Consider the following 16,410-nt stretch of genomic DNA (forward strand, 5'->3'; position numbering starts at 1 on the left):
TTCACTTGAATTTCACCTATCGTCTCTTTTCCTTGTCTTTCCTCTATATCTGCAAATGAGAAGAGTAACTCCCTTTTATACATGCCGTAGAGAATTAATTCATCTCATCCAAGGCCGACATCGGGGAAGTTTGGAATCCCAAAATACAGATAGGACCTGAGGGACCTATCTTGGGGCCATCGTAAGAGGGAGGGACAGGGGCACCACGCCCCTGTCCTATCCTATCTTGTGGTTAGGATAGGGTCCTGAGGCCATCTCATGGCTTAAACAAGGAGAGGTTCAAGGTGAAAATGCATAGAGAAGTCTCAGTTGGGAAGGAGGATGTTGCTGCCAAGGTGAGGACCTCAAATATGGTTAAAATTGCTAGGGTCACAATTTTATGACACTACATTTAGCCCTCACTTTAGCAGGAGTACAACTTATGCCAATACTCTTGGTAAAGTAGAAGAAATAGAGATGAAGATGAGAGATGCAGAGAAATACCACAAGGAGTATAAGACATCACTAATCTTGAGAAACAAAGCCCCAAATCGCAGGATCTTAACTCACTCAAACATATGCAAGAGCACACAAAACAAAAAAGGAACAAGATGCACAAGACAAAAACAAAGCGCAAAAGACACATGACAAAAGAAAGATACAAGACAAACCAACTAGCTGAGGAGACATCGATACTCAAATGTCTCAACAACTAATCAGTACACAATGACCAATGCCATCACATAAACACAAGCGATCACATAAAAGAGCAAAGCTAACATCATCCATAAACCATCAATAGCAAAACTATGGGTTAATGAGAGGAAGGAGAGAGAGGACATGAATACACACTTTGGTGATCCACGAGAAGAAAGGTGAACAAGAGAGAAACCATGGAAATATCACCCCTAAAACTAGGTGATCCATGGAGAGAAGGACATGAAAATCTATCCCCCAGATTCTATATGGGTGATCCATGTAAGGGAGGAGAGTGGCAAAACCATTAATTCCACCCAACCTCAAGCACTTGTGTGTGTTCACATGAGGTTCGAAGCGCCTCATAGGAGTCTATGCCCGAGTACACTAGAAACTATATAGAATGTATAGTACGAGTGTCAAGAAAGGTGTGACATCTCGCTTTAAGAGTCTGTGCTTTGGTTCCGTGAATAATCACCCTACATAAGAGAAAAGTGGTGTCATCTCACTCTAAGAGTCTATGCTCTGGTTCTGAGAATGACCCACTATACAAGGAAAAAGTGATGACATCTTGCTCTAAGAGTCTGTGCTCTGCTTTCGAGAATGACCCACTATACCAAGAAAAAACAGCGTCATCTCGCTCTAAGAGTCTGTGCTCTGGTACTGAGAATGACCCACTGTACAAATAAAAAGTAATGACATATTTCTCTTAGAGGATGCCCTCTAGTTCCAAGAATGTCCCATTATACAATGCACGAGAGAAGTATAGTACAAAGGAGCGGTGTGGGTGCCCCCCCTTAAGATTTCAGCATAGGTTGATGTTGATATCTTAATGAAAGTAGAACAAGGATACCTACCTTCAACATAAAGAAGATATCTGTTATGCAACAATGTCATAGATCCAAGCAAGAGAGGGAATACTACTCAAGCAGGGATAAGATAGTTGAAAAGAGATATCTTGATGTAAGTGTAAAGGAGATCCTTGGAGGAGAAGAGATATTTTCTCAAAAGACATCTCCCTCCAAGGGGAGTTGTCTTAGACAAATATAACATCCTCTAGAACAAAGCAAAGGAATCCTTCCTCCTATTCCTAGTTTAAAGGGATTCTTGAGGATGGATGACTCACTTTTAATCTGATGGGAATGGCTGAATTTATTATAGACAAACATAACCAAGTGTGAAAGAGGTTGTAGTCAAGGACTTACACCTCTTGTATAAGAGAGAACCCTTGAGCAAACAACAATGTTTTCACACAAGGAATGACATCAAGTATTAAAACTCACACCGTCCATAACGTAGGAAAGAGTGGATCCTTATACATAGAGAGAGAATGGGATCATTGCCCCCCAAGATAAGGAACAATGAGAAGAGCTTACACAATCTTCTAGAGAGAGATTAAACATAAACAAAAGTACAATGTACTTTCATGAATGCATGGAAGGAAAGACATTAGTATATGTAAAATACATGTCTCAAGAAGTGGCAATCTTCGAAAGGAAGAGAGAAAAATCATCACATATTCCCCAAGGGGGATTAATCATAAAAACATACCATTGTAAGAAATGATAATCACATATGAAGAATGCATCCCCTAAAGGAAAAAATGATACATGAGATAAAAAGAAAGAAAGAGAAAGGAGTGAAAATCCTTGCCCCCCAAGTGAGGAGGACAAATAGAAACATTTCACATCTTCTAATGGCGAGTATTGGCAAGTGATATGCCTTCCTAGTGGAACCATGTTGAGGGGCATATCATACTTGCAAATAATCAAGACCATACAAGAGGTAAGTTTTTCAAGAGAATGAAGGAAAGAGAAGAAGTGCACTACTCATTAATGTTGGCATATGTGCAAAATATGTTGACATGATGGTATTGTGTTGTCATTGATGTCAATATGTTGAAGTGTGAACCGACAATATGTTGAAGAGTGAACCAGTTTATTGAGGTTAAGCAACTGGCAAAGTGAGCCGGTATATGTTATGAACCGGTATAGGTGCAAAAGGTGAAGCGGTACGTTTGTCCAAGTGAACCGACATATGAAATGTTCTCTATCAAGGTTTAATATGGTATGACTACCAGTTGGTAGTTCCAGCCTCAGGGTTTCCGGTTGAAGTGTTTCGAGCTTGAGTGATTCAACCGATGGCATTGTAATGGAGATCAGATCTTGTTGCCACGTTAGCCTCGTGCGCGTGAAGGATCTTGCATGAAGGGGATTGATCCTATCTACCTTGGGAATGTGTGAAGTCCCTACAAATGGTGGAGAATGCATGATGGGTTATCACCTCTAGGAAGCGGTGAAGAATGAACGATGGAGAATGTCTTGAGATCTGTTCAAGACCGTTGTATTCAAAGGTAAAATGTTCAATTTTCAAGATTGAACTGACTGAATTGCTCAACCTAAAGGTTTAGGGTTTAGGGTTTATGTTACCGACCTATCTGTTTCCTATAAGGTCGATGTTGCGTTTCATGTTGAAGTTGTTGGCAAATGTTGTGTGTGTATCTAAGTGCAAAGATACGGGATTCTTGCCAAACTAGATAAGAAGAGTGATACCTACAGAGTGTGTATGCAGAAAGAAGGAACTAAAGCGGATCTGCATTGGCATTGTGTGTTGTTACCAGATCATTGTAATACCTATTGATCTCTAACCACTTCAACAGTTGGAAAATCCCTTAACAGGGTAGCTTTGACCGACTTGCTGTAAATCCTTTAACAGGATGACTCAAAGCCATTGAGTTCATAAAATCCTCTAACAAGGTAACCTCTAACAAGGTTTAACCCTTAACCTGGTATTCTAGCCATCCCTTAACCGAGTGATCCCTAATAGGATCAGTTCCTAACAGAACCTATTGTAACAGTCTTTAATCGGACTAGGCTCCTAATAGAGCGGACTTCTAAAGAGTTCAAAAACAGCTTGTGGGTATTCATCCCCACCGTGGTTTTTCCCAGTTGGGTTTCCACGTGAAAAATATGTGTGTCATGTGTGATGCCTCTTTCCTGTGATGTTTTGTTATTTCCCGTTTAGTGGTGAATCATGTTGATCTAGTAAAATATTGTATCTCTGATGAGAGATTATCTGTTTATGCATAAGGATAAAGTGGAAATGAGGGAGTAAGTTGCATGGAAAGCTAAGTGTTTTCGGTTTATGTTTTTCACAGTCACATTGTGTTTAATTGGTAGTAATCTAGTTTAGACCGCTGTTAGTGATTGCCAGTCAAGTTCACTATTTGCAGTCAAACCGGTTCAAGAAAATTTTTGTGTCTGTACTGATTCACCCCCCGCCCCCTCTCAGTACCGGTTTGGTACTCACTATTCATCATTGAATTATCAATTAAAGAAACTACTCTCAAGCAAAGAGGAAAACCCAAGAACAATTATATGCTCACATAGGAATGATTCTTTTGCAAGAAAAGATATCTAATAATGAATAATTCACGAAGATAGAGATGAATATATAGAAAGAATGAAGAGAAATGAATTTCATGTTGCTGCCCCAAAGTATGTAAAGTTGAAACAACATCACCACAAATGATAAAAATCCCCCAACTAAGTTGACTATTTATGTGATAAGGGTGAGGAGCAACATGAAGAGAAAATAAGTGCTAAGGCACTATTTTGATGTGAAGGAAGTCAACTAGATCTATTGTAAGAGAAATTCATGCAAGATCATATTGCTTTTGAACAAATTTCTTAAATGCATAACATTTCCCAAGAGAATGTGAATGTGAATCATGAAAAATGCAATATTCAATACCTTCCACTTGCTTAAGAGTTTTGTTTTTATTTTGAGGAGGGAAGGAAATGTTCTTATCATACGTCAATCTCCAATAGATTTTTGCAGCCAATCTTTCAGGGTGATGAATATGGTCTTGACATAGAGAAGGTTTGTTAGAAGAGGAAGATTTGTTATCCACAATTCTAATTTTGCCACTGTCCATGCCATCTTGAATAGATTGTTGAAAATTAGGGCAATCATCAACATTATGGTCATGGGTTTGATGAAATGAACAAAAAGGATGTTTTGAAGAAGAAGCATTCCTGCGGGCTCTTTTGATTTGTTGTCTTTGAAGATAATTTTAAAAATTTTGGAGCCTAAGGAATTCATCCATAGAAAGAGGAGCATCATTTCCTAGGCCTTTTGTAGTAGTTTGTATAGGAGGGTTTATAGAGACATGAATTCCTTGCTCAAATTTTCTAATTCCTTGTCCTTTAAAACTTTGTTTTGATATTATATGAAAGCCACAACTATAAGAATGTTGCAATTGACTAGATGGAGGAATAGGATAATGATTTTTTTTGAAATATAATGTGTAAGGGGGGAGAAAAGGATTTGTAGACAAAGAAGGGGTATCATGTGAAATGACAATCTACTTTCCTTTATCAAGCTTATCCTTTGTGGGGGATTGGGGATGAACATCTTCATCATCTAGAAGCTCATTGTTAGTTATTTTTATGTGAGGAGAATGATCATGAATATAAAACATGACATCATCCTCCCTACATATACTTTGATGTTGAAGATAGGTCTTAGGAGAATAAGGAGGATCGTCTTAGGAGAATAAGGAGGATCTAAAAAATGTAAGAGTATTAATGTTTTTATTTTGCCCCCCTTGCTCAAGGGTATGTGTAGAAGAAGATGGGTCCTTGTCACTTTCCAATACTTTCACTTGTTTAAAGAGAGCATTGGTTAAAGCATTAGGTCTCATCTCATCCACACAAGATACCCTAGGAAAGGTACAAGGGTTAGGATCTTTAGGTTTAAGATCTACAAAATCTTTAATGTGATTAACATAGGAAATGCATTTTGTTAACATCACCATAATGCAACATAAATGATACATGGAAGCTTTGAGATCTAATTGAAAATGAAATAATTTGGAAATCCTAACAACACAATATGACCAATTGCTATGAATAAAGAGAAGCAACAGGAAATGAAAGAAACCCTTATCTGACACATGATTGTAGTAAATATATGTGAAAAACAGTGTAAGCATATGCGAAAGAGCAAGTAAATCCAATTTATTAATTGCCATTGAAAGTCTTATAATTAAAATCTTAATTTGGTGGAAAAGAAGATCTAAAATTAAGACCTTTTTATGAAAATTAATTTAAAATTTAAATTTGATGAAATTTGAATTTGTGTTTGACCTTGAGAGGTGTTAAAATTAATAAAGTATGCCAATTTTCTAGATTTAAGCAGAAAAATACAGTCAATTCTGTCTCCTAAAATTTCAGGAAAAAAACCAGGGACTGTGTTGAAAGTGCACACGGTCCAACCAAATTTTTTCGAATTTTCCAGGGATGATAGATATTATGATTTTATTGCAGAATCCAAAAAAATAGTTGATTTGGAGATGTCTAGATCGGTCAAATTGGCAGTCAAAGGTTGAAAATAAAATGATTTTAGAAATTAGGGTTTTGTTGTTTAACCATTGAATTTTCAGAATAAAAAGACAAATTTGAATTGCAATTTTGAAATAAAAACCAAATTTGAAACAAGAAATTAAAATTTTGCACTTCATAAGCTTACAAAATGAAAAATTAGGGGTTTGATGCAATTAACCTCTAAAATATGCAAATAGATCAAACTTGGAAATGAAATTTTGAAATTGAAATTGCACTTAATCAGATCTAATAATGAGAATTCAGAATTAATGCGTAAGACGTCGGGTTCACCAAAATGTAAAGTGGAAAATTGAACCGTAGTGACTCCCCACCTAAGAGAAAGAAAGGAAGTCACTAGGATGATTTTCACTTAGAGGAACTTTACATTCAAAAGAGGGGCTTGGATCTAATAGATCCAATTCCAAGGGAAACAAGGATGTTAATTCCAAGTGGATTGCAAGGGTTGAAGTGTAATTTGTCCTCTTTTGTAAATGAGAAAGTTGACTTGTTGACTATGTAGGAAAGAGAGATAAAATGAGCGAAATGAGGAGCTACCAGTTTTGGAGTGCACTGTAACTTCGGATCTGAGATATTTAAACTGATACGGATCTACCCTATAAATTTGGAGAAAATTCGTCGGGACCGTGTTGAAAGTGCACATGGTCCTTCACAAAGTTCATGAAATGAAAAGGGTTCTTCCGCCTCTATAAATGGAGTCCAGATCTGAAAATATAGCTATGCACCTACAACCTACACACATAAAACAAGGGAAGAAGGGTTGTGGATAGGGGTTTGCCTCAGTCAAACCACGGTTGAGGAATCAACTTTGAAAGAAAGTAATTGCAAATTCTTGAATGTAAACGGTGGAAATGCATACCTTGTAGATCTGCAATTTGTTGATGATGGTTGCTTTGTTTCTTGAATGAAATCACAAGTGTTGCATGAAATGGCATGTAACATGACAAAACCCTAACACACATATGCTTGCAAATGAATGTTACAAATTTTGCTCCAATGGATGAATGAAGAAGACACATGAAGAAGAAGACTTGATGGATGCTTGAAGAAGACCTTTTGCTTGAATTTTGCCTGTCGTCTCTTTTCATTGTCTTTCCTCTGTATCTGCAAATGAGAAGACTAACTCCCTTTTATACATGCCTTAGAGAATTAATTCATCTCATCCAAGGCCGACATCAGGAAAGTTTGGGATCCCGAAATGCAAGTAGGACTCGGGGGACCTATCTTGGGGCCACCCTAAGAGGGGGGGACAGGGGCACCATGCCCCTGTCCTGCCCTATATTGGGGTTTGGACAAGGTCCTAAGGCCATCTCAGGGCTTAAACAAGGAGAGGTTCAAGGTGAAAATGTAGAGAAAAGTCTCAGTTGGGAAGGAGGATGTTGCCGCCAAGGTGAGGACCTTAAATGTGGTTAAAATTGCTAGGGTCACAATTTTATGACACTACACTAATGTTCAAGAAATATTAGTGTTAGAGGTATCAAATGCACAAGAGGAGGATGATCATCCTAATGAAGAGTTAATTCACAAACAAGAGGATGAACAAGAATAAACTAAATTGGATGTAGATGAGATGCCACGAGCGGAATAATCCTTACTTTAGGTACCTTTTCCTTCATCTATGCTACAAGTTCTTGTTTCTACTTTTGAGCCTAAGCCTCCAATGGTCACATGTATTTCCCCTTCAAGTGTTATTCATGTATCTTTCACTAGTGCTAGTGAGTTTTCTCTAGATATACCCCATGACAATATTGAGAATGTATTTTTTTAATTTTCCCTCATCGATTTAAGTATCTACAACCATGATGGATGATTTTGATAAGCTCATGAACGAAGCAACCCCTAGATCTAATTAATCATCCCTTGAGAATCCTCCCCATGTTATTATCATGACCTCTCCTATAGTAACCACCACCGTTTAGGATTCTATCAATCCCTCTCAGGAGATGGTAGCTGGTGAGGATGATGATGCAACTTTACCTCCTTGGTTAATGTCAAATGAACCTAAAAGAAAGAAACAGGTTGTTTTTCCTGAAGACTTTGATTTTAGTCGGCTTGTTCCTATGAAGTCCAAGACGGTCAAGAAAACCAAAAAATTGTTGAGGGTAAAAGTTGATAAGAATAAGAATAAGTATGATGAGATTGCAACTCCTCCTCAAGATGATATCATTGGGAAGGTCCAGGACTCAAATTATACCATTCAAAGGATTGATTTGGGTAAGAAAACTCATGATTTTGTGGTACAGGATGCTCAATCCACTTTGGAGGCTTTAGTTTCCAGATATGATGAGGATAAGGTCAAGAAAGATCAGCTTAAGGCACAAATTAAGAAACTCACCTCAATTCTTATCAAAGTGACCAAGTCTTCAAAAGTTGTTGAACCAGAGGAAACTTCTTTGGATGACCAAGTTTTTAAGAGAGCTAGGCAAGTGACATCAAGGAGTAGATCCGTAGGAGAATGGATGGATCGAATTCTAAGTCAAGGTACACGATTTGTGAGTTCGGCTTGTACCATTGTCACCAACATTGACATTGTGAGGAAAATGGTGGATAATACCATAGGAATTTCCTCCCAGGAACTTGAAACATAAGAAAAGAATTTTGAAGCCCGGTTGAAGTTTGAAGATTATGATCCCGATGACCTCATCCAAAATGGTGTCATTCTTTCACAATGCATGTACATCGAGCAACGAGAAGCTTTGGAGCACCAGATGAATGTTCTTGAGCATCTAGTTAAAGTTATGAGGAAGGTGCAAAAGGAATGTGCTTATAAGAAAACAAAGATTGTTGCCAAAATCCCTGAAATCCCACGTGCTTTCCTTGACAAAAATAAAAAGGTACTCAATGAAGATGAAATCATCAAAGAGTTTAACTTACTCTTGACTACTGAGGTTGATAGGGAAGACTTCTCTTTGTCCTGCATTGATAAATTACTTGATCTTCAATTAATTATGGATTTTCTTGATTCACTTCTATAGAAACATAAGAAGTGTTGTACTGAGTTAGCAAGTTCTATCACAAGGGTCAAAGTCATCATCAGGAAGACCTTGGGACTTAATAGAATTCAAATGAAGAATGCTTTGTAGAAGATTGAGGAATTCCAGAACTGAGATTCAACCCAAGGGAATGAAAATCATTTCTGTGTTTTTCCAGTGGCATTTTATTGTGCCTATTGACACCTGAAGTGTCATTTTGTAACTACACATGTGCACTTGTTGAGTGCACAAGTCCTAAGTCAAATCGAACTCTTCTTTTGACTTAGTCATAGAATTAGTTGTAATTTCCTATTTTCATGTTGCACCCCTCTACTATATATATATGAGGGTTAATATTGTAATAAGGATCTTTTTCCATTTTTTTTTATGCAACAAAACTTTGCCAAAGTGAAAGGAAAATTGAGACTTGGTGTTCATTTTGTAAATTTGCTATTTAATCAAGAAAGAGAGAAGCTTGGCATTCAAACTTTGTTTTGAGTTCAATATTTTATATGATATGAATGTTCTTATGTCATTGGTGTCATATGTTCTTGAATGATTAAAATTGGATATAGTCTTGGTGTTAAAAATTGAAAAGTAACTTGAGTCTTTACAAGTAATCATTGAGTTACTTTAAAGTTTGAAGAATTAGAAATTGGTTAAGGGGATAATTGCTTTAAGTATTTGAGCTTATACAAATTATCTCTAAAAATTATATTTAGAAGATAGAAAGCAGAGTCTTTGTGCTATATGAACTATCTGGTTAGAGTAGAATATCTTTCGATATATTTGTGTCTTTGAGCTGACAATATATTTGGGTTATAGTGGCTGATAGGAATTTTGGTACATTGAAGGAATCTTTGTGTTCCTAAGTGTGCTAACTCCCATCCCTAACTCATTTTCAGTAACGAAAGACTTTTTTCTTTCATGGACACTTGACTTCCTAAGTAAATTAGTTAATATTGTTGGATATTGCTAAGAGTTTGCTGGAATGTTGTGTTTTCATTGATGTCAACATATTCTTCTGCATATTCCAGTGTTTCAGTCAGATTGGATGAGTTGGTTTGGCCAGTGTGTTGTTGTTGAGTTATTGCGGTTTAATGGGTTTACAGATACTTATCTCTAGTTGATTTAGCAGAAGTTTCAGTGGTCCTCATAATGTTTTGATCGTGTTGTGTGATCTGGTATTGAGGTTATTCTTTGGGTTGTTCGAGCTATTCAGCATTCTGGTTTGTCCTCCACATTACTCCAAAATTGCTATATCTTGGTTTGTGGATTTGATAGAGTGTTTGGGACATTCATATGTGTACTCAATTTAGATGATTCATGATTTGGAAGTCTGCAAGTGAATCTTTTAGTTTAACGATCATTTTGATTTGTGTTCTCGAGGTTCGATGTAATAAAGATGGAAATCCTAGTAAGTGGCGATTTTGTGGTTATTTCTAATGCGATTCATGTTTCTTGTGGATGTTCCTAGATCGGGTCCTATTCGTGCTTATGGTCTGTATTGATCGTTGTGTGCATTATTGCTAATTTTCTTGATCCAATGGTGTTCTTCGTGTTATGCGACATTCTTGGTGATTGTAGTGTGTTGCGGATGATCGAGAAGTAATTCTTGGTTGTGTTTCTTGGTTGTTGTATTAATTTGGGTCTAGACTATGTCTTAGCTGACATTGTTTTGGTCCGCATGTATGGTTGTAGCGTACGAGGTTAATATTTTGTAATTTGTGTTGAGGGTTTAGATGACCTTGAAATATAGGTTGATGATTTGTATAAATATATGTAATATTCATTTGTAAGATGTATCCGCATTGTATCTGTGAGTGTGTGAACAAGTGTTATGATATTTTAGAAGTGTGAAGAGAAGTGTGTGGGAGAGAAGATCAGATTGTGCTTAACTGAAACTATAACTAGGCATGTGGAGATGTTATTTTCACAGTTAATGTAATCCAAATTGTTGTCTGAATCTTGTAAGGCAGTGAGCCTTCCTCAGGGTTGTAGCCCTTCTTGTATTTGAGCAGTGATCTCTGGGCAATGTGCCTGAATGCATGTGCATTCCCCATTGTAGTATTTACATTTACTCCTAATAGGGTATTATCTCATTGTGGGTAGGTTCCCACCATGGTTTTTTCCTTAATCGGGTTTTTCACGTCAAAAATATTGGTGTTATGTGTGTTATTGATGTGGTGATGGTTTATGATCTCATTTCTAATCATTAGATCCAAATTTAAGTTTGAGTTGTGTAGAGTTTAAGAATAAAATGATTCACCCCCCCTCTTAGTTTGTTGTATTGTTGTCAACAATTGGTATCAGAGCTAGATCCTTTGGAAGAAGCTTGACCACTTGAGGAGATCTAGGATGACAACCTTTTCTTTTAAGAAGGAGAGTCCAAGGTTTGATGGGATGCATTACACTCTCTGGAAGAACCAGATGGAATTTCATTTGAGATGCATTGGTGAGGACTATTGAAAGATTACTAAGAATGTGTATAATGCTGCTCAAGATGGTCCTACCACTCCAGATTAAATAAAGGAAGCTGAATTCAATATTAGAGATAAGGAAGCATTGTCGAGTGCCTTGTCTGATTCTAAGATGACTAATGTGATGGATTTGCAAACTGCTCATGAGATTTGGAAGAAGCTAGAGATTTTGTATGAAGGTGATAGCCATGTGAAAGTTGCTAAGTTGCAGAGCTTGAAAGGAAAGTATGAAATGTTGAAGATGGGCGAAGATGACAACATTACCTCCTTTATGCAAAAAGTAAATGAGTTGGCGCCGACCATCAGATATGCTGGTGGAGTATTGGAAGAATCTAAGATTGTTGCTAAAGTGCTGAGATCCTTGCCTACTACTTACAAGCACAAGGTTTCTGCTATTGAAGAGATCCAGACTATGATAGATGTGACTAGAGATATGCTAATTGGTAAGCTTGCTGCTTTTGAGTTGAGCAAGTTTGGTGAAGCCCCTCTAAAATTTGAATCTGCATTTAAAGCTATTGTATCTAGGAAGCATAAATATGATCTAAGAGAAATTTCTACAAGAGTATCTAGATATGAGAAGGAGATGAGAGAGCTTGAAGAAGATGAAAGAGAGTTTGAAGAGCTTGAAGCCCCGATTTCCAGAAGATTGCCTAAGGCTGCTGGTAAGTATGAAGCAAAGCTGCCAATTAAATATTTTTCATGTAATAAGATATGACATTTTGCCTCAAGGTGTCCGAAAAGAGTTTCTAAGAAGCCATTTAATCCCTACAAGCCTAAATATTATAAGTGTTACTTTTTTGTTGATGAAGGTGTGACAGATGATGAGTAAGAGAAAGAAAATTTAGGAGATGAATGGGTGTTCATTGCTATCAAGGAAGATGATCCGGTGACTATTGATTCTACTAGTTGTATTGTTGAAGAGAAAGATTTAGCTGCTAAAGTTGAAGAGAAAGATGAATTGGTTATTGACAGTGGTTACTCTTATCATATGACAAGTGATAAGAGTAAGTTTGTGAATATGGAAAATTATGGTGGTGGTGTAGTAAGATTTGGTGACAATAAAGCTGTTATAATCCATGGTAGAGGTTCTATTTCTCTTGATGGTAAGCATAACATTGATGATGTCTTGTATGTTGAAGGTCTAAAGCATAATATTTTGAGTGTTGGATAGATGGTTGATAAGGGATATGACTTGTAATTCAAGAATGGTAAATATAAGATCTTGAGTAGCTCGAGAATAGAGATTGCATCAGATACAAAGACTAAAGGTAATATATTTCACTTGAATGCTGGTGGTAAAATTTGCTTGATTGCTCAGGTTGATGAAAGTTGGTTATGATATAGAAGGACATGTCATGTGAATTTTGACTGGATAGTTAAGATAAGTTCCACTCAAGCCATAAGAGATTTGCCTAAGATTGTAAAACATTCTAATCCTATATGTAAGGAATGTTAGTTAGGGAAGAAGACAATAGTTTCTTTCAAAAGTAAACAATATACTTCAAATGGGATATTGGATCTTGTGCATAATAATTTGTGTGGTCCCTCTAGAGTGAGAAATTTGCAGGGTGACAGGTATTTCATGTTGTTGATTGATGACTATTCAAGGATGATATGGGTTACTTTCTCAAGGGAGAAGTTTGAAGCATTGGAGAAGTTCAAGATTTTTAAAGCTATGGTTGAGATTGAGACTGGACAAAAGCTAAAGTGTTTGAGATTTGACAGAGGTGGTGAATTTATTTTCGACAAGTTCAATTCTTTTTGTGAAGAGCATGGGGTGAAGAGATAGTTATTTGCTCCGCGGACCCCTCAACATAATGGTATTGTGGAAAGGAAGAACATGATAGTTGAGGAAGCTACTAGAACCATGATGATTGAAGGAAATGTTTCACATATCTATTGGAGAGAAGTTGAGAGTACTATAGTGTATACCCTTAACCGAGTGCATATTAAAGGTGATATCGATAAGACTCCTTACGAGTTATGGTTTGGTCATGCTCCTACACTTAGATATTTCAGAATTTTTGGTAGTAAATGCTATATCAAAAGAGATGAAGATATGGGGAAGTTTGATGCTAGAAGTGATGAAGTAATCTTTCTTGGTTATTCTACTAAGAGAAAGGCCTATCGGTGTTATAACAAGAGATTGAGAAAGATAGTTGAAAGTGCTAATGTGAAGGTTGATTAAGGAAATGAGTATCAAAACAGATGCTCTGGATATGATTTGGATGATCAGATTGGCAGTGTAGATAAAGGAAAGCAAGTGAAGATGAAGAATCAAGTGCAAATTACTTCAAAAAAGCTTGAGAATGAAAGAGAAGCTAGTGTAGATGAAAGAGTTCAAGAGTCTAAAAATCATGAAAATCCTAAGACTCCCAGGTATGTAAGGTTAAATCATTCAAAGAATTAGATTATAGGTGATAAGAATAGAGGTGTGATGACTAGGAGAAGAGTTGTTGAAGACTATTGCTTGATTTCTAAGATTGAACCTAAAGATGTTGTTGAAGCTGGTAAAGATGACAGATGGGTTAAAGCTATGGAAGAAGAGTTGAATCAGATTGAAAAGAATAATACATGGATTCTTGTTCCCAAACCTAAGGATAAAAATATAATTGGAACTAAATGGGTGTTTCAAAATAAGTTGAATGAGAAAGGTAAAGTTGTTAGAAATAAAGTAAGACTTGTTTGTAAGGGTTATTCTCATATGGAGAGTATTGATTTCGAGGAGACTTTTGCTCCGGTAGCTAGAATTAAAGCTGTTAGATTATTTCTTGCTTATGATGCTTAGAAAGATTTCAAAGTGTATCAGATGGATGTCAAGTCAGCCTTTCTTAATGGTGAGTTTGAATAAGAAGTCTACATTGAGAAAACAGATGGTGTTCAGTTGATAGATCACAAAGATATGGTTTGCAAGTTGAAGAAATAAATGTATGGATTGAAGCAAGCTCCAAGAGCTTGGTATGCCATATTGGATAAGTATATGATGAAGCTTGAATTGAATAAAGATATTGTTGACAGTGTAGATAGGAATTTGAAAATAATCAAAGCAAATAGAATATTAAACTAGTTCAATCACAAAACCAGATTGCAATGATAACAATCCTAAAAACATTCAATAGAAAACATGAAGACAAGATAATTAAAATGAAATTAAAGCAAACCAAATGTAGATATCTCCTTCATAATTCTCCATTGTCCTTCTTTCTCCTTCAAATTGCTTTGTTTTGTGGATCTCACCTATAAGTGCATAAGCATAATATGAAAGCAAGATTGACAAGACAACATAAAGATACTAGAAGCGTGATTGATTCGGCTTCTTTGATTGAAGAAATTCATCCAATTTATAGATAAATTGGAGAAAAGACAAGATTAGCATGAAATTGATATTAGAGGCAATTGATTTCAAAATGGCAAAATTGAGTTGAAGGAAGAAGGTTATGACACCTTCTATGTCATGAATTATGACATATTGCCAATGCAAAGGTTAGAGGACTAAAAGCTTATGACATCTTGCTATGCCAATAGTATGACGCATGAGAAATTCATGCTTCCATCGAAGCACAAAAATAGGGAGAGACTAGAGAGGAATTGATTAGGTGGAAATTAAATTTGACAAATTAGAAAATTAGGTGGAAATTAGGAATTAGGAAAATTAGAAATAGATGAAATTAGAAAATTAAGTGAATTAATTAACAATTTTTCATTCATTAATTAGTTCACAAAAAGAGAGGGAATTAATTAGCCAATTAAATAAATATTTAATTGTGACAAGAAGACTTAGGATAAATAAATTATTTAACCTAAAGGGAAAATGCCAAACAAGATTAAATGAATAAATCATAAAACCTTAGAAGATTAGGTCTTGACAAAAGATAATTGATGTAGATTCGATTTGATCATGATTTTGACTTGATAAATGATTTGATTGATAAACAATTGAGATTGGTTGACAAATTGACCAATATGGATAAAGAGACCAAATTGACATGCGCCAATTGACATGATCGAAGAGGACAAGGATTGATGACAAATCGATCGCAAAATTGACGAGATTGACAAGGACGAGGATCGATGACAAATCGATCACAAAATGACAAGATTGATAAGAGGACAAAACCCTAATTCCATCGTCGATTAGGATTGACGATATCCAAAATGATGACAAATGAGCATGTACATTGATGCGATAGGATAAGATCGACCAAAATCATGACTGAAGATTGTTATCGACAAGACCAAATTCGAAAGCGAGACAAATGAAGAATGCTGAAGAAGGACTCGATGCTTGCAAATGATAAAGACCAAGTGCCCAACATAGAAGAAATGCTAATGCGATGCAAAAACCTAAAATAAGGCAATGCGCAAATGTTAAAGTATAACTTAGCAAGCGTTGACCATTTTTAGATGTCTACATTTTGCCCCTCTTTGAGATAATGCGATTCTAAGTGTTGTTTCAAAGAACAATAATGAAAATGCCCCAGACAATAACAATGACATATGCATGCCCCCTCAAGGAATTGGCCGGAAACATCTAGAAAAGAGGCCAATTGATCGATAAGAATGATAGAAAATGATAGGATAAAACGGTTTGAAAATCGGGGATCAGATACACAAATGACAAGCAATTGAAGGTGCAAAAGACCATGACTAGCATAAGATGGAGAGGGTGCACGTCCATCTATGCACTGACAAAGATCTATAAATGAGACAAAGAGAGTGAAAATAGCTCATTTGCACTAGCTAAAGTGGAGGATTTGTTGTTCTGGAAAAGGACCCTTGTAGAGAGATGGCGAACATTCCAATGGCAGATCACCTCGGGGAACATGTACGCACCTACAGATGACCGAATGACGCAGGAGTAGCGGTATGTATCTCAAA

This window comes from Cryptomeria japonica, chromosome 6, assembly GCF_030272615.1.
Source record: "Cryptomeria japonica chromosome 6, Sugi_1.0, whole genome shotgun sequence".
NCBI classification, from domain to species: domain Eukaryota; kingdom Viridiplantae; phylum Streptophyta; class Pinopsida; order Cupressales; family Cupressaceae; genus Cryptomeria; species Cryptomeria japonica.